At 41.2% G+C, this 24,390-nt stretch overlaps 1 long non-coding RNA gene across 1 annotated transcript; it reads left to right on the top strand.

The window, feature by feature from the left end:
* Positions 1-24,390, top strand: LOC134810813 (uncharacterized). The gene is made up of 3 exons (XR_010159406.1): positions 1-53; positions 138-198; positions 24,303-24,390. It is a non-coding gene; the product is annotated as an uncharacterized LOC134810813 (long non-coding RNA).

Below are 24,390 nucleotides of genomic sequence, written 5' to 3'. Positions count from 1 at the left end.
CATTTGCTCTCATTGCCCTCCTGGCTCTCTCTCATGTTAATGCTTAGATTCAGGTAAGATAGAAACCAGTTTCTTGGGCAACCCCCGAAAAGTCTGCATGTTGGATATATGTTTCAATCTTCTCTTTGCCTCCCCAGGGAGAAGCCCCTGAAGAGTTTCTTACAATTACACTGCATTGAGCCAGGGAAAGGCACTATGGTGAGTAGTGCCACAAATTAACGTGGCTGATTTTGTGCATCTGGGGTGCGGGAACCTCATAACTTTTTTCAGGATTTCTCATTAAGGGAATGATTCTGTGTATTGTGGAATCGGTGTCTCTGTGAGGAGAAGGAGGGTCTGAGGCTTCTTATTTTGCTATCTGGCTTGCTAGACACATATTTTAAAATTATCTTGTAATGTCATTAAAAAGCAGTGTTAAAAACTTTTCTAGCAGCATCATGTAAAAAAGAAACAAGTGAAGTTCATTTCAATAATATCTTCTGTTTAACTGAGTACCCTTACTACCATTTCAACATATAATCATTATAAAATTATTAATAAGCTACTTTACATTCTTTATTTTGCAACATTTTTAAATCTTGTAATGTTTTTTAAAACACAGTGTCAATTTTACACTTAGAACACACTTTAGTTTGAATTAGCCACAGTTTATGTGCTCAACAATCACATGTGGCCGGTAGCTACTGTATTGGATAACATAAATCTGTAATATAGATATCTGTAATATAGATTTACTCTTATTAACAAATTAAAAAAGACAACCATAATACTAATTTAGGGCCATTCACAGAGGAGAAAATCTGAATAACCAAAAACATATGTAAAAGTATTTTTTATAGAGAAATAAGGTCAAAGAATAAGATACCATTTTATATCTATTGGATTGTCAAGATGTTTAAGAGAAACAGAAGAAAATCATAAAACTTTTGGGTGGTTCTTTCTATGACTGCCTTTTTTCAAACAGAAAAGAATATTTTTTCCTTCCACTTGATATGAATCTAATTTGCATTTCTGTCCTCGTTGGAAATGATGACATGACGGAATGAGAAAATGAGTAATGATATGGTTACATTAGTTTGTTTCTTGTACTTATGGATGAGCCTCTATAAATCAATCAAATGTTATCAGACTTTAGCTTTAAAAACAAAATTACTCAAATTCAGTTCATCAAGTTTTATAGACTTTAGCTATAAAAACAAAAAATATGGTTTAGATTTTTATATATGAAATGTTATTTTAGCATAGGCTTTCATTATAGTCCAAAGGATTTACATCTCTGAGAGATTTTAATTTTTTGGTTGTTCTGACAGGTTGATTTCAAATTTCTCTCCAAATTAATTTTTATTATCCAGTGAATTTCCATCAGTCTCTCAATTATAGTAAATGATCTGTATGTGACTACCTATAGAAATCAATCTTGGGAAGAATTCCTTTTTGGAAGGACTACCTTTAATTGCTGTCAGTATGTTTCAAAGTTCAGATTTCTGCAGATTGAGCATTTTTTAGACAGCGGCTCACCTACAGAGGGTAAAATGTTTCCTGGCCACCAGCTTTAAGATCTGTCTCTATACCTGCCTGTGGTTAGTCTTAGTCAAGCAGAACCATTGATGAGAACAAACATTTTTTTTTTCTGTGATTGAATAAAAGGACTAGGGGAATTGCCCTTAAAATAAAGACAGAAAAAAGAAGCAAGCTGTTTTATTCCCTGGGTATTGTCATTGGAGAAGAGACCAAAGCACAATGGCCAAGCTGAAGAATGAGTGTCATTGAAACAAAAAATCTGGGCCAGACCAGCCCGGGGCACAAGGGATTGTGGGTAACCAAGTCTTCTGAATGTCACTTAAAAGGGTTCCACCAGGCGCACACACCTTAAAATGATGCTTCTAATTGTTCTTCCTTTCTTTTTTTCTTTCACAAATCACAAAGATAAAGTTGGGGAAAAGCCCAGCAGGAAGAGCCAGCTGCTGAGCCTGTTATGAGAAGAAAGATCTCGGTAGAATGCTAATTTTTCTTTATTATCTTACCCTCTACAAAAGGCCGGCGGGCAGGTGAACACTCTGCCGAGAGAATCTGTGGAGTTTTGATCAGGAGCAGCAGTCTGTCTGCTGTGGTGGAATTATCTAAAAATCTCCACGAACAGGGTAGGAGAAAGAAGCGGTAACCTATGTGATTTCCATCAATTCTCCAAGGCCATATAAAGCTTGCTGGTGGACTGAGGAAAGATAACAGGCTCTGCTCTCCTTAGCTGGAGACACACAGCTTCCAGAACACAGGCACATTGAAGAGAAGCAGCAATGTGTATTGTAATTACTTCTGGGAAAGAAGACAGGTTTGGAATCAGGCTTCTATAGCAAAGGAGGTCTTTGCACAAGCTACTGTGCTCCTCTCTCCCTCTCTCTGTCTCTCTCTCTCTCTCACACACACACACACACACACACACAAACCCCAATGCACTCAGCACTGCAAACATCCAGAGGACCACGATCAATTGTTCAAAGCACAGTGATCCTGATCTGCCACTCAGGAAATGCAAATACTAATGTTTGAGAAGAGTCAGGGAATAAGAATTCCCTGTTTAAAGAAAAAGGCAGAGAGGCTGTTTTTCTGAACCTCAGATTAGGAAGACAATCGTCCATGTTTCTCTGCTCAGACCACATAGCTAACCAGAAGGCTTTTACACTGATTCTGTGTTTGACTGAAAATCATGCCAGGCAGGCCAACATTTCTTTTTCTTTTTTCTTTCTTTTTTTTTTTTGAGACAGAGTCTTGCTCTGTCACCCAGGCTACAGTGCAGTGGTGCTATCTCCATTCACTGCAACCTCCACCTCCCAGGTTCAAGTGATTCTCCTGCCTCAGCCTCCCAAGTAGCTGGGATTACAGGTGCCCGCCACCACGCCTAGCTAATTTTTGTATTTTTAGTAGAGACAGGGTTTCACCATGTTGGTCACTCTGGCCTCAAACTCCTGACCTCGTGATCCACTCACCAAGGCCTCCCAAAGTGCTGGGATTACAGGCGTGAGCCACTGTGCTCGGTCACCAACATTTCTTTATTGTGTTTCAAACAGTTCCCATGGGCTACTACCACTTTTCAGCTCAGAGAACTACCTCATCTCCAAGAGTTAAAAGTCACAGTCCCAAGGGTGCTTCAGGACGTTTACTAGTTCGTGTTTGGCCACGCACCTTTAGCGCTCAGTTCTTGCAACGTCTTCTCTCCAAGCAAATTCACCGACAGGCCGAAGGGAGGAGGTGTTGCTAGTCCCTGCCTCTGCTAGTCCCAGTTAAGAATCATTCGCCCTCAGTCCTGCCCCACTTACAAATCAATCCTGATGGAGGTAGAAAAATCCACTGCCAGAGTGGGCAGACCAGACTGAGAGATCCAGAATTAGAACTTGCTGTAAACTCACTTACTATCCTGGATTTCCTACGCATGCCCGTTGGGTCAAAGACCTCCCCTGACCCCCAAGATATTGCTTACCCCTGCATAATCACTTTAGCTATTGTTAAAAATGCAGATCCCTGAATCTCACCCCAAACTTTTAAATATGGCTGGGCCTGGACATCTGTATTTTAACCAAGGAAGACCAATAGCCTATAAGAAGGAATATAATGCAGTGACTAAGAACACAAGCTCTGGAGAGATTCTCTGCTCCTTCCCTTAATCTTTGTGTAATCTTGGGGAAAATTACTTAACTTTCCTCTGGCTCATTGGTTGGATGGTGATAATCACCTTAATACCATCCCCACAGAAAGGATTAAATGAGTAAACCAGTTGAAAGTGCCTAGAATGGTGCCAGACCCATAGTAAGGCTTGATAAATGCCAGTTATTCCTCATAATGTAATAAGCACCTCAGAGAATTCTTAGAATCAAGTTTGAGATCCACAGGCCCAGTGTGTTTATCTTGGATTATAAATCTACTTTTTGGCTGGACACAGTGGCTCATGCCTGGAATCTCAGCACTTTGGGAAGCTGAGGTGAATGGACTGCTTGAAGCCAGGAATTCAAGATTGCAGTGAGCTATAATTGCGCCACTGTACTTCAGCCTGGGTGACAGAGCAAGACCCTGTCTCAAAAACAACAACAACAACAACAACAAAACAAAACAAATCTGCTATTTGCTTAGCCCTCCTGAGTCCTCCTGGGTTTGGAGCTCTGTGTTGCCCTCTCAACCTGTTTCTCTCAAACTTAGACCCACTTGACTCTCTAGTAAATCTTTCCTACCCTTCTCTGTGCATGCTGGGAATGGGTGTCTTACCCAGTTCCTGCCTGCCCTTTAGTCAGAATGGACTGGTCACTGAGAACAGGAATGCTGCTGTCGGCTTGAGGAGTATCTGCTCCCCAAATGGGGAAAAATACATTTTCTGTATTTTGGCCCCAACCATAGGAAGTCCCTGATCATTCCATATAATTTGTCATCAGTGGTTGTTCCATCCTAGCCCAAGCTGCTATGCTTCTTTGGGCACAGTACATTAGGAAAGGACCCCTTCTGGCTGGGCACAGTGGCTCATACCTGTAATCCCAGCACTTTGGGAGGCCAAGGCAGGAGGATCACTTGAGATCAGGAGCTCGAGACCAGTCTGAGCAACATGGAGAAACCATGTCTCTGCTAAAAATACAGAAACTAGCTGGTCTTGGCAGTGCCCACCTGTAATCACAGCTACTCGGGAGGCTGAGGCACAAGAATCACTTGAACCCAGGAGGCAGAGGTTGGAGTGAGCAGAGATCATCTTGCTGCACTCCAGCCTGGGTGACAGAGTAAGACTCTGTCTCAAAAAAAGACAGACTCCTCCCCTTAGGGATCCAACCTCAGAGTGACCACCTGTCTCATTTTTCCCAGGACTGTCTTGATTCTAGCACTGAAAGTCTCAAGTCCCTGGAAATCTCTCAATCCCAGGTAAACCAGGTTGGTTGGTCACCCTGTCCCCTGTAGTTACTGGGTTGGGTCACCGGTAGACCAAGCAGAAATGCCTAATCTGACTCCCAGTCACAAGGCAGTGACTGACCTGGGGCCTGGCCTTAGCCATAAAAAACCTACAGAGGCACGGGCTGGGCACGGTGGCTCATGCCTGTAATCTCAGCACTTTGGGAGGCAGAGGCGGGCAGATCACGAGATCAGGAGATCGAGACCATCCTGGCTAACACGGTGAAACCCCGTCTCTACTAAAAATACAAAAAAAATTAGCCGGGCATGGTGACAGGCGCCTGTAGTCCCAGCTACTCGGGAGGCTGAGGCAGGAGAATGGCGTGAACCCGGGAGGCAGAGTTTGCAGTGAGCCAAGATCGCGCCACTGCACTCCAGCCTGGGCGACAGAGCAAGACTCTGTCTCAAAAAAACAAAAAAACAAAAAAAAACCCAGAACCTACAGAGGCATGCATCTCAGAGCAAGAGAGACCTTGACTGTGTTGGTTTAGGCCACCCAGGCCTGGAAAACATAATAGCACTCGATTTGCAAAGCTGACAGAGCACAGTTGTACCAAACTCTTCATGTTTTCTGTAACTCAGTAGAGATCCGAGGACTCCCACACTGTGGTGCTTCACGGTAGACGCTCAAAGTTTGTATCCTCCAGTCTGCCAAGTTTTCTAATGTGAATAACAGCAAGAGCTATAAATATCAATTCTTCCCTGGGTCTAGAGATTTATAGACTGATTACAGTTGAGTTGAAGAATGGCAGAAAGGCTTGCTTTCTTAATTTTTCAGAAGAGATTTGGGAGGGAGAAAACAAGGATCTAGATTTTATAGAGCTGGAGAAATTACCAATGTTGCCAAGGTGGTTAATCAACACCCAAAGACAACACAAAATCTCACCCTGTGCTTGCATATATAGTCCTCTAGCCCCAGTAGGTGTGAGTAATAATACTGAAATGAAGGAAATTACTTGAAGGAAATTGCCTGAATGGGACTGTTACAACAGCAGGGTAGGGCTTACTTAATTAAAGCACAGTTTAATTACTGCTATAACTTAAGGCAATGCTGTACTGCGCAATAAGGTGAGAATATGAGAGGCTTGGGCCTTGGTGGATAACAATTAATTTCAAACAGTTTTTGGGGGGTGTTGGTAAAGCATGATTAAATACAGGAACAGGCTGATAAATGAATCATTAGGGAAGCGCATTTTTAACTAAATAGAAATGAGTCTAGGAAGAATAGAAAAAAGTCATTATAATTATCATTGTGTGGCCTTGTTAGGGAAGAGAGGGAGGATGGTCTCCAGGTCAGAATAATAGCCGAACCTACCTTGAGCTCAGGTGCTACCTCTTTGATGGAATCTGGTTCTCCTGGGAAGTGCCCAGGAAGTAGTAAGCTCATTATCGCAGCAGGGCTGCTCAGAAAAATCCCTGAACCTCCGCTTTCCTTGGGTCATACCCTGCTCCAAACCATCACTATGTCTCTGCTGTCTCCGAGAGGCCAGAGTCCTAGTGCAAAATCCACATCGGGCCTCCCCTTCTCCTTGACTAATTTCTGGCAAGAACATTCTCTTTTCAGACTCTAGTCTTTTGTTTTTGTTTTTCATTTGTCAACCGGGAAGAGAAAAATCTTCTCTTACCAACCTCAAAATAAAATTGTAAGATGAAACAACATATAAAGGTATCGGTAAAGGAAGTTTTTTGTTTTTGTTTGTTTGTTTTGTTTTGTTTTGTTTGATATGAAGCCTTGCTCTGTTGTCCAGGCTGGAGTGCAGTGGCACAGTCTTGGCTCACTGCAACCTCCGCCTCCTGGGTTCAAGCAATTCTATGCCTCAGCCTCCCAAGTAGCTGGGATTACAGGGCCTGTCACCAAGCCTGGCTAATTTTTGTACTTTTAGTAGAGACGGGGTTTCGCCATGTTGGCCAGGCTGGTCTCGAACTCCTGACCTCAGGTAATCCATCTGCCTCGGCCTCCAAAAATGCTTGGATTACAAGTATGAGCCACTGCACCCAGCCAGGAAAAGGTTCTTCTAGTCAAACATGAAGATGAGACAGGAACATAAAACATTGTCTTTCATTTAAGAGAATTGTCCAAGCTGAGTGAGAATGAGAAAAAAGGAAGTCTTGACCTGTTCAGAAATTTATATGCGTATCAGTATATTCAAAGAATTTCCATATACTCTTTATTCAAATGCACCAATTGTTTTTAATATGTTGTTACCAAAACAGCAGGGGTTCGCTCTAAGTCCTGCTGCTTGGTGCACAGAAAGTCAATCACTGAGACAATGGGTATTGCCAAGGAAGAAGGTTTTAATCAGGTGCTCCAGTGGAGGAGATGGGAGATCAATCTCAAATTCATCTCCGTGACTGACTAAAACTAGGGATTTATGTAGCAGGGAAGAAATGTAACAATGTGTGGGAAAACAGGAACTAGGGAAGGGGTAAGGAAAAGGAGTTGGTCAACAGGAAGCAGGTGGTTGCTTAGAAAAACAAGAACTAGGGCCGCGCACGGTGGCTCACGCCTGTAATCCCAACACTTTGGGAGGCCGAGGCAGGCGGATCACGAGGTCAGGAGATCGAGACCATCCTGGCTAACACAGTGAAAGCCTGTCTCTACTAAAAATACAAAAAATTATCTGGGTGTGGTGGCGGGCGCCTGTAGTCCCAGCTACTCGGGAGGCTGAGGCAGGAGAATGGCGTGAACCCCGGAGGCAGAGCTTGCAGTGAGCCAAGATTGTACCACTGCACTCCAGCCTGGGCAACAGCAAGACTCCATCTCAAAAAAAAAAAAAAGAAAAAAGAAAAAGAAAAAGAAAAACAGGAATTAGGGAGAGGTAAGGAAGCAATTATGAAGGATGAGGGGTCTGGCATCTCATTGTCTGGATATGGTGATCTGGTGAGTTTCAGTTCTTTGGTACTTTTTGAGAGGCCTGAAGAAGGAACTCAGATAAAACAAATTTAAGTTTTAAGCTTTAATACCAGAAGGGTCAATTTCTATGTCTATCCAAAATAATGGTCTATGAGACTATTGGGTCAGTTTCAATGTTACCTCATTTGTTCTCTCTCTCTCTCCACACATGCACATACACACAAAACACACATTATTATATAGAGTATGTTGACTATCACTGTGTTTAGAACATGTAATCACAGTAGTTACAAAATTTGGAAATTCAACATAGACATAATAAATGCTTTATCAAAGACATATTCCAATTTTGTCAGTGGTTCTGATGAGAGCTTTATACCATGGTTTTTTTTCCCCCTTCGCTTCAGGATACAGTCCAGTGTCAGGTATGATGTTAAATTGTCACATCTCTTTATTTTCCTTTAATCTGTAATTGTCCTGTCTTTCTTTATCTTTCATAACGTTGGTACTTTTGAAGGCAACAGGCCAGTTATTTTACATAATGTTTTTCAGTTTGCATTTGTCTGATGTTTCTTCATGATTAGATTCAAGTTTTGCATTGATGGCCAGAAAACAAACAAACAAAAAAACCCTGATATTGTATCCTCTTGGAGCATTGTATCTGCAGGCACACAACGCCCATCTGCCTCTCATTACCGGTGTTAACTGTGATCACTTAGTTTAGATGCTGTCCAGTTTCTCCACTGCATTATCACTATTTGCCCTTACAACCACGAAATATTCTGTGGGGAGGCACAGTAAGACCAGATAAATAAACTGCTCCTCATCAAACTCCCTTTCTACCTCAGATTTAGCATCTATTGTTGATTCTTACCCAAAACAATCTTCATTGTGATCATTGCAAAATAATGGTTTTTAACTCCATTACTTCCTGCACATTTATCAGTTGGCAGGGAGTGATACAGTTAAAAATCACTAGTTTTATTTTTAATGAATGAGCTTTATGAATGAACTCTTCCTCCTCACTCTCCTCTCTTTCTCTTCTATCTCTCTCTCTGCCTGGTTGTCTATCATCAGTATAGACTCAGGGCTCCTGTTCTGGTAAAGGATCATCATCCAATACAGTTCTTATTTACTTTCATGCTCAAATTCTCCTAGATGAATGAACTCTTTATCTATCTATCTATCTATCTATCTATCTATCTATCTATCTATCTATCATCTATCTGTCTATCTACTTACCTACCTTTCTATCTACCATCTGTCTCTTTATTATTATTATTTAGTTACTTTTTTTTGAGACAAGGTCTTGCTCTGTTACCCAGGCTGGAGTGCAATGGTGTGATCACAGCTCACTAGAGCCTTGATTTCCTAGGCTCAAACGATTCTCCTACCTCAGCTTCCCAAGTAACTGGGAGTACAGGCATGTGCCTCTGCACCCAAATTTTTAAAAATTTTTTGTAGAGATGGGAGTCTTGCTGTGTTGCTGAGGCTGATCTGCAACTCCTAGGGTGCAAGCAATCCTCCTGCCTTGGCCCTGCAAAGTGTTGGGATTATAGGCATGAACCACCATGCCTGGGCTATCTAGTTCTTTATTATCAGTAAGGATTCATAGTTCATGAGTCATTTATTTACATGTCCATTCATAAATAAACATTCTGATGCCCCAATTTTTTTAAGTTTAGCCAGTGAGAACTCCTTCAATGTAGCCATGGTATTTACAAATGAATATCTGGCTACTAGATGTGTTAATTGCTTTTAGGTCCTTTTAGCAGATAGTACTAGAAAATATCCATAATTTTAATATACTTGAAATATGAGTCTATACTGATACTTCCAATTTCAACCCAATCCCTCCATAGTGTTCTTTCTTGCCTTTCTCAACTCTACATTTTTATATCTTCCTTCTTCCACAGCGAGTATCCTGGCTCCCAATAATATCATCATATATGCTTTTTTGCTCGATTCCACAATACATATAAAATGACTTCAGAATTTCTATTCTAAAACCACTATGAAAAACAAAAAAGAAAACAAAACAAAAAACCATAAAACCCTCTAAGAAGCTCAAGATTTGTTTGCAGTTTTCCCCTAGACTGAGGGTATATAACTAAAGGACTGTGTTCAAATGTTCCCTGTATGTATTAGTCTGTTCTCCTATTGCTATAAATTACCCCCTGAGACAGGGTAATTTATAAAGAAAAGAGGTTTAATTGGCTTATGGTTCTGCAGGCTGTACAGGCTTCTGTTTCTGGGGAGGCCTCAGGAAACACAATCCTGGCTGAAGGTGAAGGAAAAGCAGGCACCTTTTCACATGGCCAGGAGGAGAGAGAGAAGGAGAGGAAGAAGGAGGAGAGAGGAGAGACATTGAGATTGAGTTAAGGGGGGAAGTGCTACACACTTTAAAACAACCAATTCTCATGATAACTTTATTATGACAGCACTAGGGGAATGGTGTTAAACCATTAGAAACCGCTCCCATGATCCAATCACCTGCCACCAGGCCCCACCTCCGACACTCAAGATAACAATTCAACGTGAGTTTTGGGTGGGGACACAGATCCAAACCATATCATTTTGCCCCTGGCCCCTCCCAAATCTCATGTCCTTCTCACATTGCAAAATACAATCGTCCCTTCTCAACAGTTCCCCAAAGTCTTAATTCATTCCAGCATCAACTCAAAAGTCTAAGTCCAAAATCTCATCAGAGACAAAGCAAGTCCCTTCAGCCTATGAACCTATAAAATAAAAAAGGAGTTATTTACCTCCAAGATAAAATGGGGGTACAGGCAGCGGGTAAATACTTCCTTTCCAAAAGAGAGAAATTGGCCAAAACAAAGGGGCTATAGGCCCCATGCAAGTCTGAAACCCAGCAGGGCAGTCATTAAATCTTAAAGCTCCAAAATAATCTCCTTTGACTCCATGTCTCACATCCAGGCCACACTGATGCAAGGGATGGGCTCCCAAGGCCTTGGGCAGCTCTACCCCTGTGACTCTGCAGGGTACAGCCTCCATACCTGCTTTTATGGGCTGGTGTTTTGTGCCTGTGGCTTTTCCAGGCACACAATGCAAGTTGTCAGTGGATCTACTATTCCGGGGTCTAAATCATGGTGGCCCTCTTTTCAAAGATCCACTAGGCAGTACCCCAGTGGGGACTCGATGTGGGGGCTCCAACCACACAGTTCCCCTCTGCACTGCCCTAGTAGACGTTCTCCTTGAGCATTGTATCTGCTGGTACACGATGCCCATCTGTCCCTCATTACTGGTGTTAATTGTGATCACTTAGTCTGTGATCACTGCAGCAGACTTCTGCCTGGACATCCAGGTGTTTCCATGTATCCTCTGGAATCTAGGTGGAGGGCTGCTTTGCCTATGGAGTAGCCATTCTTTTATTCCTTTACTTTCTTAATAAACTTGCTTTCACTTTAAGAACAAACAAGAAAAGAAATCTAGGTGGAGGCTCCCAAGCCTCATTCTTGCCCTCTGGGCACCGGCAGGCTTAACACTGTGTAGAAGCTACCAAGGCTTGGGCCTTGCACCCTCTGAAGCAATGGCCAGAACTATACCTTGGCCCCTTTTAGCCATGGCTGGAGCTGAGGTATCCATGATGCAGAGCATTATGTCCTGAGGATGCACAGAGCAGCAGATCCCTGGACCTGACCGATGAAATCATTTTTTCCCTCCTACACTTCCAGGCCTGTGATGGGAGGGGCCACCACAAAGGTCCCTGAAATGTCTCAGTGGCATTTTCCCTATTGTCTTGGCTATTAACTTTTTTTTTTTTTTTTTTTTGAGACAGAGTCTTGCTCTGAAGCCAAGGCTGGAGTGCAGTGGTACGATCTCAGCTCACCACAGCCTCCGCCTCCTGAGTTCAGATGATTCTCCTGCCTCAGCCTGCTGAGTACCTGGCACTACAGGCACATGCCAGCACGCCCAGCTAATTTTTGTATTTTTAGTATAGATGGGGTTTCACCATGTTGGTTAGGATGGTCTTGATCTCCTGACCTCATGATCCTCCCACCTCAGCCTCCCAGAGTGCTAGGATTACAGGCATGAGCCACCGTGACTGGCTGGCTATTAATATTTTGCTCCTCTTATGCAAATTTCTACAGTAGGCTTGAGTTCCTCCCCAGAAAATGTTTTTTTCTTTTCTACCACATGGTCAGGCTGCAAATTTTCTAAACTTATATGCTCTGCTTTCCTTTTAAATATAAGTTCCAATTTCAGATAATCACTTTGTGCACACATATTAGTGCATGCTGTTAGAAGCAGGCAAGTCACATATTGAACACTTTGCTGCTTAGAAATTTCTTTCATCAGATACCCTAAACCATCTCTCTCAAGTTCGACAATCAACAGATCCCTAGAGCAGGGGCATAATGCCGCCAGCCTCTTTGCTAAAGCATAGCAGGAGTGACCTTTAGTCCAGTTCCCAATAAGTTTCTCTCCATCTGAAACCTCCTTAGCTTGGACTTCACTGTCCCTATCACTATCAGCATTTTGGTCTCAACCATTCAACAAGTCTCTAGGAAGCTCCAAACCTTCCTTCATCTTCCTGTCCACTTCTGAACCCTCCAAATGGTTTCAACCTCTGCCCAATACCCAGTTCCAAAGCTGCTTTCACATTTTCAGGTATCTTTATAGCAATGCCTCACTTGTCTGGTACCAATTTTCTGTATTAGTTCGTTCTCCCCATGTGTAAGTCTGTTCTCTCTGTGTTGCCCCATGCTCTAAAGAACTACCTGAGACTGGGTAATTTATAAAGAAAAGAGGTTTAATTGGCTATGGTTCTGTGGGCTCTACAGGCTTCTACTTCTGGAGAGGCCTCAGGATGGTGGAGGGGAACCAGGCCTATCTTCACGTGGCCAGCAAGAGAGAGAGTGAAGGGGACATGCTACACACTTTTAAACAACCCGATCTCATGATAACTCAATTACAAGACAGAACTGGGGGGGGGGGGGGCTAAACCATTAGAAACCACCACCATGATTCAATCACCTCCCATCAGGCCACACCTCCAACACTCGGGATCACAGTTCAACATGAGATTTGGGTGGGGACACAGGGTCAAACCAAATCACTGTATTAGTACATACTTTCCTCCCTCAATGTGGTATGTTTTTTGTTTGTAATACTCTTTATATCATTTATTTCCAAATACATTATTTTTTAGGTTTTTTCCCCTCATTCTTGTTGATTTAACATATTAATTTGTTGACCTGCTTTCAAAAGTCATACCTATATATGAAGATTTACTGATAAACATCTCATTCTTTTCTTTAGTTTTCTTATCCTATTTCCTTCATCCCTCATAGGTAAAAAATTTCATTGTTCTATGCTTAATTCATTGTACATACGTGTGTTTTGCAAAAGTAAGCAGATACATATATGTTTTCCTATTGCCCCATATTTCTTACACAAAAGACAATGTATTACATAAACTCTTTTGCACTTTGATTTTTTTAACTTAACGAACTATCTTGAAAATAACTCCACATATGTTTATAAAGATCTTTCCTGTTCTTTTTTTCCCCACTGCATAGTACTCCATTGGCTGTATGTATCAATATCGAACCAGTTTCCAATATTGGGCATGTAGGTAATTGACAATAATTTGCAATGACAAATAATGAATAACCTATGCTTTTGTATTTTTATATTGTTGTAGATGTATGTTCAGGGTAGGTCTATAGAAGAGAGATTGCTGAATTCGCTGAAGGGTAAATGCGTGTGTAGTTTTGTTACATATTGCTAAATTCCACTCAACTTGGTTTACCATTTCATATGTCTCCCCATGCTGTATGGCTGAGGGAGAGTCTATTTCCCCCACAGTTTTGTCCGAAAGATATAATTAAACTTTGAATTTCTGCCTGATAGGTGAAAAATTGTATATCAGTGAGATTTTATTTTGTGTATATTATTATGAACAAAGTTGAATATATTTTCATAGGTTTAAAGGACATTTTTGTATGTTTTGTTGTGTTTTAATTGTTTGTTATGTCTTCTCCTATTTTTCTATAGAGTTTTGGTCTTCATTTTCCCCTCTCAATTTTCAACAGTTTCTTAGAGATATTAGCTACATATTGCAAATATTTACAACATATTTGTCATTTGTCTTTTGACTTCATTTATGATGTATTTTTGTCATTCAAAAAATTTTTAATGTAGTCAACTTTATCAGTCTTTGATGTCATTGCATTTGGATTTGGAGTCCTAGTTTGCCTTCTCCTTCATCCATATGATAGAGGAAGTAACTCCTGCTTTCTTCTTCCTTTTTTTTTTTTTTTTCGTGACGGAGTCTTGCTCTGTCACCCAGGCTGGAGCGCAGTGGCACAATCTTGGCTCACTGCAACCTCCGCCTCCTGGGTTCAAGCAATTCTCCTGCCTCAGGCTCCAGAGTAGCTGGGATTACAGGTGCCCGCCACCATACCTGGCTAATTTTTGTATCTTTATTAGAGACGGGGTTTCACCATGTTGGCCAGGCTAGTCTCAAACTCCTGACCTCATGATCTGGCCGCCTCAGCCTCCCAAAATGTTGGGATTACAGGCATGAGCTACCATGCCCAGCCCCTGCTTTCTTCTAGTACTTTCATGGTTTTGTTTCTTATATTTAGAGCTCTGATCTTCATGTGTACGTGTGTGTGCCTCTGTGTGTGTGTGTGGATGTGTGTGTGAATGTGTGTGTGTTTGGTGTAAGGAATGGATCTAATTTCATCTTTCTCCAAATGGCTACCAGTTGTCTCAATACCATGTATTTGAAAAATCCACCTTTGCTCTAGTAATTTGAAATGTTCTGTTTATCACACTCTAAGTTTCCATATGCAGTTAAGATCTAGACTTCTATTCCACTCCCATTGGTCTGTTTATCTATTTATATGCCAATACCACACTACTTTAATTACAGAGGTTTTGTAGTATGTTTTACAACCTAAGAAGGCTAATCACTTTCACAGTTCCTCCTTTTCAGAGCTTCCTTAGCTATTCTTGCTTATTTATTTTTCTATAAGAATGTTGTTACCACTTGCCTACCTCCAGAAAAATAAAAGCTTATTTTAAAAACTATGATTGCATTATATTTATAACTAAACTCAGGGAGAACTCACATCATTATGATGTTGAAATGTCCTATTCAAGAACAAGGAAGGTCTTTTGCTTAGGAATTCATTAAAATTTGTATTAGAATTTTAAATTAATTAGAACTCTAAGTCCAGTTGAATTAACATGGTATGATTAAACCCAAGGGTATCATATTAGAGGAATTATGATCACCATGTGGACACATATGCACATCATATTCTCTCCCAAATGCAAGTTTACAGAATACACACAAACTCTAATGTATTTCCTTTGAACAGGAGCTTGTAGAAGAACTTAAAATTGCCCATTGAGCTATAAACATTTAACTTTCCTTCCAAAATGAAATAAAAATAACACAGGAGGCATGACCTTTTGCAAAATATGTGATTTGAAAAGCTCATTAAAAATGCAGGATGTTATTCTGATCCTACAAACATTGACCTCAGATGAAGGAAAGATTCTTCAAAACAGATAGAAAGATCAGAGCTGAATTGCTGATGACCTAATGCAGAATAGTTTCATTCCTGCATATGGAGGTTAGCAACTCTAAGTTATTATTATATATAAAAACTTGTCATTTGTGTGAGAGAAGTGCCTCCTTGCTCACAAAATCTGTTTTTTACTCTTGTGGTATGACTCATGAAAAGAATTTTAGAAAGAGCTTATTTTTGAACTTACCTTTGAAATTATTGTCATTCAATACTGATTCACTATTGTGCTTGTGGCCATTTGATAAACTGCCACATAACCACAGGGATGCTGGGAAGACCAGGTGGGCCTCACTGTCGCCAGGAGACATAGGTCACCGAGACAGTAAGTTCTTCTACCACGGATCATTAGGCACAAAAACAAGCCATGCATAAAGCTCATTGTTTCAAAGGGCTTGACCACAAAGGAGTGAGCTCTTAAAATGTTGAATGTCTAAACATTAAAATAAGATACCAAAAGCCCTGTGACATCCAGAAGGCTGTGGACTTTTGGTTTTGAATTTATGAGCTGTATTCATTTCTCCCTTCAATGTGATTTCCTGGGCAATTGCCTTACCCACTCATTTCTCTCATGAAATGTTACTTGCTATTTGTATTTCTTTCACTTATTCTTTGCTCTTTAGCCCAGTGGTTTAAAGGTTGGATTCTATAGTCAGACATATATGGATTGAAACGCTCTCTGCCATGGTCCTGGCTGTGTCCCTGGGTGAAGAACTTAACATTTCTTGTGGCTTCGGTTCCTCTATTGCAAAATTGGGACTATATTGGTAGTGACTTATGGAGTTAATGTGCACATTAAATTACATAACATATACAAAGAGTAGTCCAAAGTGTTTGCTATGTTGGCAGTGAAGTCCAATAGATACAGCTGTTTTTGTTATTTAATCTTTTGTTTGTTATTTAAAAATTTTTCAGTTATACAAATAATTAGAGAAAATTTAGAAAATTTGAGGGAAACAATAAACAATAATCCTATTCACCAAAACAATCACTTCTGTCATTATTGTATTGCTATTCATTCTTTTTAAATCAATGTTTTTTGAATTCTGTTTTCATCACTTGACATCTTTACATTGTCCTTTAAAAAAAATTGAGACAGGGTCTTGCTCTGTCATTCAGGCTGGAGTGTGATGGCGTGACCACAGCTCACTGTAACCTCTGACCTCCTGGGCCCAAGTGATCCTTTTGCCTCAGGCTTCCAAGTAGCTGGGACTACAGGTGTGCACTACCACGGCTGGCTAATTTTTCCTTTTTCTTTTTTGTACAGACAGAGTCTCACTATGTTGCCCAGGATAGTCTCAAACTCCTGGGCTCAAGCAATCCTCCCACCTCAGGCTCCCAAAGTGCTGGGATTACAGGTGTGAGCCACCACACCCAGCCTACGTTCTACATTTTATGCTACAAAACAGTCTTTGTAATTATTTTTAATGACTACGTGATAATTTTATTAAGAAGGTGGACACTAATTTACTTGTTGGCTGATATACTAACGAATATTTTGGTGATTTTAATTTTTTTCTGTTAGTAATATTTCTGTGCAATGATAAGTATATTACATAGATTTATTCCTCTATAATTGTATTTTTCTCTGGGATATACTTATAGAATTGAAATTATTGAGTCAAGGATAGACACTTTTCATGGCTCTTAACACATATTATAAATCATTTTACTAAAAGTATTATTTCAGTTTGCCATGTCACCAGCAAAAGTTAATTTGGAATAGTTTTTTTTAATGACGAAGGATTTTTTTGTTTCTTAAATGTTTGCAATAATTTAATACTGAAGGCATTGTGGCTTGAAATATTCTATTGCGCTTAGCCCTCTGATAACATTTCTTATTTTTCTCCTGGTTATTTGCTTAGTCTGCTGGAGCAGAGATCCCTGGCTGGGGCCCAGTATCCATTCTTCTCTTCTCCTTGGCAGTAGAATTTTGGATGTTTAGCTTACATACAGCCAATGAATAAAGACTACACTTTCCAGCTTCCTTTGCAGCTATGTGTAGCGATGTGAATCAGTATTGGTGAATGAAGAGTGTATTCGTATCTAGTAATAATATTATCACAATAGCAGCTTAAACAAAACCTATTCATTATCTCCACTTCTGTGGGTCAAGATTCTGGACTTACATAACTATTCTCTGCTTCAGCCTCTGTCTTAAAGCGCAGTCAAGGTGGCAGTCAGGTCTGGGGTCTCATCTGAGGTTGGACTGGGGAAGAATCCACTTTCAAGCTCAGGTGGTTGTTGGCAGGATTCAGCTCCTTGTGAACTGTCAGATTGAGGGCCTCTGACCTTTGCTAGATGCTGACTAGAAGCTACGCTTGGTTCCTTGTTACCTGGGCTTCTTCATATATGTCAGCTGAGGTCATCTAAGCCAGCAAGGGAGAGAATTGTCACATCTCATCACCTTTAGCAGATCCTTTGTTAGAAACCAATCACAGGTCCTGCCCACACTACAGGGGACAGGATTACAGAAAGGTATTTGGGATATTTGAGAACCATCTTTGAGTCTGTCTACCACAGGGTGGATGCAAAAGTGATATTCGTAACTTCTGGATATCATCTTTAGAAGAAGAATTTGTGTCTTTTTTCTTACTTGCTAAAATAAAAAGGTGATGGCTGAAGACTCCCCAGCCATTTTGTGTCATGAGGTGGGAACCTCTTGCTGAGGATGGCAGAGCAACAAAATAACAGAGTTTAGGAGTCCCACAGTAGCTGGACTAAACTTCACTGTTATTTTGGATTTTCTGTCATTTGAAGCCAAAATGAATCCTAATGGATAGAGAATTTATTGTGCCAGTTTTAGTCATTTTATATGTTTATAAAATTATTCTAGTGAGATTTTCTCAAGTATTATTATGTACTTTTAAATTACCAGCTTATATTTTAAAATCTTGGCATCTGATATAGTACTATATTAATTATATTTTTTGTTCATTACATTTTGTCTCAGGTTTATTAATTATACAATTATTTTCAATGACCCAGCATGTGGTTTATTCTCTTTTTTTTTTTTTTTTTTTTTTCTGAGATGGAGTCTTCCTCTGGAGTGCAGTGGTGCGATCTTGGCTCACTGCAAGCTCCACCTCCTGGGTTCACGCCATTATCCTGCCTCAGCCTCCCGAGTAGCTGGGACTACAGGCGCCCGACACCATGCCCAGATAAATTTTTTTTTGTATTTTTAGTAGAGACGGGGTTCATCATGTAGCCAGGATGGTCTTGATCTCCTGACCTCGTGATCCACCCCTCCTTTGCCTCCCAAAGCGCTGGGATTACAGGTGTGACCTACCGCACCCGGCTGCATGTGGTTTATTTTCTAATGTGTGTTTGAATGAATGCAATGTAGTACAAAGAGCAGACTGAAGTGGATAGTGGAATTAGAGGAATGTTTGAAGTCATACTGACTTGAGCTCAAATTTCTTTCACAACTTATGAGCTATGAGGCCTCAGACAAGCTCCCCAACCTTGCTGAGACTAGTATTCTCATCTGCAAAATGGAATAGTAGTAATACCATATTTGACATCTTGTATGGATTAGATAATGCATATAAAAGGACTATAAACATGTTAGGCACTCATTATAAGAAAGTTATTATTATTTCTTCTTTCAATTATTTCCTTCCTTGGGACTCTTTTCTCCCCTGTAATTTTATCCTTATAGCTTAGCATGCTTTTTCTTTTTTTAATTAAACAATTAAAGTTTATGAGTTCGTTTCTCAATCCTGCTTAGCCTCATTTCATGCTTTGATAAGTACTCATTATTTTCTAAATGATGTATTACAGCCATTTCTCAGTATCTGAATGATATTGGTTCCAGGAGCCCACTGCAGATGCCAAAATTTGTGGATGCTCAAGTCCCTGATATAAAATGGTATAGTATTATATACTACCTACATATATTCTCCCATATGCTTTTTTTTTTTTTTTTTTTTGAGACAGTGTCTCACTCTGTCATCCAGGCTGCAATACAGTGGCACGATCTCAGTTCACTGCAACCTTCTCCTCCCAGGTTCAAGCAATTCTCCTGCCTCAGCCTCCTGAGTAGCTGGGATTCCAGGTGCGTGCCATCATGCTCTGCTAGGTTTTTTTGTATTTTTAATAGAGAAAGAGTTTCACCATGTTGGCCAGGCTGGGCTCGAACTCCTGACCTCAGGTGATCTGCCCACCTTGGCCTCCCAAAATGCTAGGATTACAGGCATGAGCTACCGCGCCTGGCCCCATATACTTCAAATCATTTCTAGATTACTTGTAATACCTAGCACAATGTAAATGGTTATTATATTGTTTAGGGAATAATGATAAGAAAAAAAGTCTATACATGTTAGTTATAGGCCTAACTACATAGTATAAATCAGCAACAACATAAACTTTCCTGGAATTTTTTCTGAATATTTTTGATTTACAGTTGGTCGAATCTGCAGATGTGGAACCCATGGATAGCGAGGGCTCACTGTTCTCTATTATTGATCTCCTCCTTTGTCTAGTTATTAGAATACTTCTTTATTTTTTTAGATGAAGTCTCATTCTTGTCAACTAGGCTGGAGTGCAATGGCGCAATCTTGGCTCACTGCAAACTCTGCCTCCCAGGTTCAAGCAATTCTCCTGCCTCAGCCTCCCGAGTAGCTGGGATTACAGTTGCGTGCCCCCAGGCACAACGAATTTTTGTATTTTTAGTAGAGACGGGGTTGCACCATGTGGGCCAGGCTTGTCTCAAACTCCTGACCTCAGGTGATCCACCCGCCTCGGCCTCCCAAAGTGCTGGGATTACAGGCTTGAGCCACTGTGCCTGGCCTAGAATACTTCTAAAAAAATTCCAAATATTTAGGGGTAATTTGGGTTATAATTTAAATAAACTACTTTTAGTTTTATTGCATTGTGATTAGGGAATGTGGCCTACCCAATTTCTGTTTTTGTGAATTTATTAAGATTTTCTTTATTTCTGACTACATGATTCGTAGTTGGTAAATGTTCTATGGAGCTCTCAGAAAGAGAAGATTTCTTTTTTTTTTTTTTTTTTGAGACAGAGTCTCGCTCTGTCGCCCAGGCTGGAGTGTAGTGGCACGATCTCGGCTCACTGCAAGCTCTGCCCCCTGGGTTCATGCTATTCTCTTGCCTCAGCCTCCCGAGTGGCTGGGACTACAGGCGCCCGCCACCATGCCCAGCTAATTTTCTGTATTTTTAGTAGAGATGGGGTTTCACCATGTTAGCCAGGATGGTCTTGATCTCCTGACGTCATGATCCGCCCGCCTTGGCCTCCCAAAGCGCTGGGGTTACAGGCATGAGCCACCATGTCCGGCCAAGAAGATTTATTTTCTGTAGAATATAGTAGTATCAGGGGCCTCAGCTAGATCGATATTCAGGTTCAATGATGCCGGAGTGCGAGTTGGACAACCTCCTGGGAAACCAGCCATAGGCCAGATGTGGCAAGAAGCCATGTAAGCGGCTGGGCGCTGTGCCTCACACCTGTAATCCCAGCACTTTGGGAGGCCAAGGCGGGCAGATCACCTGAGGTCAGGAGTTCGAGACCAGCCTGACCAGTATGATGAAACCCCGTCTGTACTAAAAATACAAAAATTAGTCGGGCATGGTGGTGGGCACCCGTAATCCCAGCTACTTGGGAGGCTGAGACAGAAGAATCGCTTGAACCTGGGAGGCAGAGGTTGCAGTGAGCCGAGATCGAGATCGCGCCACTGCACTCCAGCCTGGGCGACAAGAGCGAAACTCTGTCTCAAAAAAAAAAAAAAAAAAAAAAGAAGCCATGTGGGCAACAAGTCAAAATCTGTCCAAACAGCGACTGAACCAGATACAGGCACAGTTAGTGAACTAGGATGCTGGGGAGTCCATTCGGATTCCTGGGTGGAATTAGACAGTTAAGCAATAAATTGGCTGGAGAACTGGTCTTTAGAGCAAGGCTGTGCTACCACGTGCAAGCACCTAGGAACACTGATGTGCCCTGGGAGCTTCCTCCTTAGCTCCGGGATCTAGGTAGCAGAAGTGATAAAATTGTCCCCATTGCCTAGGAGATGCTGCTGCTTTCTTTCCTTGTCTCTCCCCAGCAGGAAGAGAAGCTCAGGGGTGGCTCCCTACTACAACAGGTAGATACGGTAGTTACAGAAATCAGTGACATTATACGAGAACACTGGCATGAATTGTATGCCAGGCAAGTCGTCTCTGCTGTCAGTGGAGGGGCCTGAGTAATGGCCCTTGGCAGAGGAAGGCAAGGGCAGATGACGGGACTCTGCTGCTGTGGCAATCAGAGCTGATGTACATTGGGCATCCACACTGGAGCAGACACTGTTACAGGGCTTTCTATGCATTATCACGGACAGCTGTTCCATTACCCCATTTTACTCATGAGGAAAGTGAGGTTCAGAGAAACAAAATATTTCCTTTTATTAAGTGAACAGAAGAGTCAAGAAGTGAACCTGTTTGTGGGATTCCAGTGCTTTACCCTTTATGCTAGATGGCTTTTTTCCCCAAAGATCCAGTGACCAGCTATTAAAGGACCACATCCAAGATCCTAGCCTTGGAAAGGTTATAATAGATACATATAAATACAGATTACTTTTTAAAATTATATTGCTCAAATATATTACCAAGCTTGAGGGGCATCTGTTTGATCTGTCAGAGACTGAAATGGCTCATGAAAACTGTATTTCTGCAGTATCTTTTTCATTCTAATGGTTTTAGCTCTAGATCTTTTGTTGCTGCTGTCGTTGATATGTGGCAGTTTGCCATTGTTACGACTTCCATTTTTTTCTTGCATGTTTATAGAAGTACTGCTTTACATGCTGATTATACAACTCATATTGAAAGTACACATGCATTCACATACACTTGCAAAGGTTTTTCAGCATTCTACCACCCCTGTAGTTCCTGGGCGATCCATCACGGTTGCATAGATTCTTGCTTAAGTGTGATATGATCATGGTATGGTGATCCTAAGCCATCTTATAATCTATATCAAAAGCAACTTATGTCGATATTTTCTCTTCCCAGATCCAAAAGTGAAAGGATTCATATTTCTCTACACTACCTCTGCTATGTCTTAAAATGCGGATACTTGTTCAATGTCTCTAAATGCCTCATTGGTCCACAGATTAATTTTTAATGATTTAAACATACTTTTTTTTTTTTTTTTTTTTTTGAGACAGAGTCTCGCTCTGTCACCCAGGCTGGAATGCAGTGGCACGATCTCGGCTCACTGCAAGCTCCGACTCCTGGGTTCACGCCATTAACCTGCCTCAGCCTCCTGAGTAGCTGGGACTACAGGCGCCCATCACCACGCTCAGCTAAATTTTTTTGTATTTTTAGTAGAGACGGGGTTTCACTGTGTTAGCCAGGATGGTCTCGATCTCCTGATCTCGTGATCCGCCCGCCTCGGCCTCCCAGAGTGTTGGGATTACAGGCGCGAACTACCGTGCCCGGCCCAAACAAACTTTTCAGTAGTTCCTGGTTAAGTAAATTATCACTTTTTTGCAATAAAGAGACCATTGGGTCATTTTGTGTGTGGACATTCCAGAGGATGTTCAAGGGTGTCCCAGATCCAGATGTAGTTTTATATTCCCTAAAACATGCATACTAAAATGTATTTATCACCTTCAGACATATAATGAAGGAGAATCTTTGAATACCTGGTACAATGCTCAGAAAAAAAAAATCAATCCTGCTAAGCGACTGCACAAGTTAAAATGTCTAAAGCACCACACCAGCTTCCAAAAGGCAATTGGATGATAATCCACAAAGTCTGTTATTGTTATTGCATGATCATCTTCATTTTCCAAGAAGCTTTCAAGTCCCTTCTACACTAAGACTAATATATGAAACAGTGATTGAATCTGGATTTGGAGAGTGTCATTCTGATCTTAAAGAATCTGAAGCTCCTTGTAAAGTAGCTGGCTCTCTGTCTGCAGGAATGACCTTCTGTCCTCCAGTGCCTCCCTTATCCAAGATGCCATAAGTATAACACTTCTGGTCATTGTAACTATTGGACTTTGTGACATAAGTTGTTGATTTATTAGTCAGCAGGGATTTGCATACTTTGGGCACATGAATTTTCCTGTGGTTTAGATTTGTTATTTTTAGATAAATATCCCCTTGAACTGAGGTAAGATGTATGAAGGCAAGAGGCTGATGCTGAGATGCAAGATTGCCTTGTCTGACTTGAAAAGAGGATGGAAAATATGTATTCTCTGTAGACTGGCTTGACTTCAAAAATTGTGTTTCAGGTCATTTTAAATTTCTTATTTCAAAATTTAGAAAAGGTAAGAACAGATTGCCACAAAACATGGAGCACTGAGATATGGATTGCCTGCTGTCCAGCCCGTCATGACTTCCTCATCATGAACGAGACAATCACATGTTAACATTCTTTTCAACTATTTATTTATTTATTTATTTGAGACAGAGTCTCACTCTGTTGTCCAGGCTGTAATGCAATGGCATGATCTCAGCTCACTGCAACCTCCGCCTCTAGCGTTCAAGTGATTCTCCTGCCTCAGCCTCCTGAGTACCTGGGATTACAGGGGCCCACCACCTTAGTGCCCAGCTAATTTTTGTATTTTTAATAGAGACGAGGTTTCACCATGTTGGTCAGGCTGGTCTCGAACTCCTGACCTCAGGTTTGTTACACGGGTATATTGCATGATACTGAGGTTTGGGGTATCAATGATCCCATTACCCAGGCAGTGAGCATATTACCCACTAGTTTTTCAGCCCATGTCCCCCTCCTCCCTCTCCCCAGTAGTCCCCAATATCAGTTGTTCCCATCTTTATGTCCATGTGTGCCCAGAGCTTCACTTCCACTTATAAGTGAGAACATGTAGTATTTGTTTTTCTGTCCCTGCATTAATTTGCTTAGGAAAATAGCCTCCAGCTGCATCTGCGTAGCTGCAAAGGGCATGGTTTCATTATTTTTTAGGGCTGTGTGGCATTTCTTTCTTTCTTTTTTTTTTTTGAGACAGAGTCTTGCTGTCGCCCAGGCTGGAGTACATTGGTGCGATCTCGACTCACTGCAAGCTCCACCTCCCGGGTTCACGCCATCCTCCTGCT

This window comes from Pan troglodytes, chromosome 7 (genome assembly GCF_028858775.2).
Source record: "Pan troglodytes isolate AG18354 chromosome 7, NHGRI_mPanTro3-v2.0_pri, whole genome shotgun sequence".
Lineage (NCBI taxonomy): Eukaryota > Metazoa > Chordata > Mammalia > Primates > Hominidae > Pan > Pan troglodytes.
The sequence above is the reverse complement of the archived record's forward strand: the minus strand, read 5'-3'. Positions and strand labels throughout refer to the sequence as shown.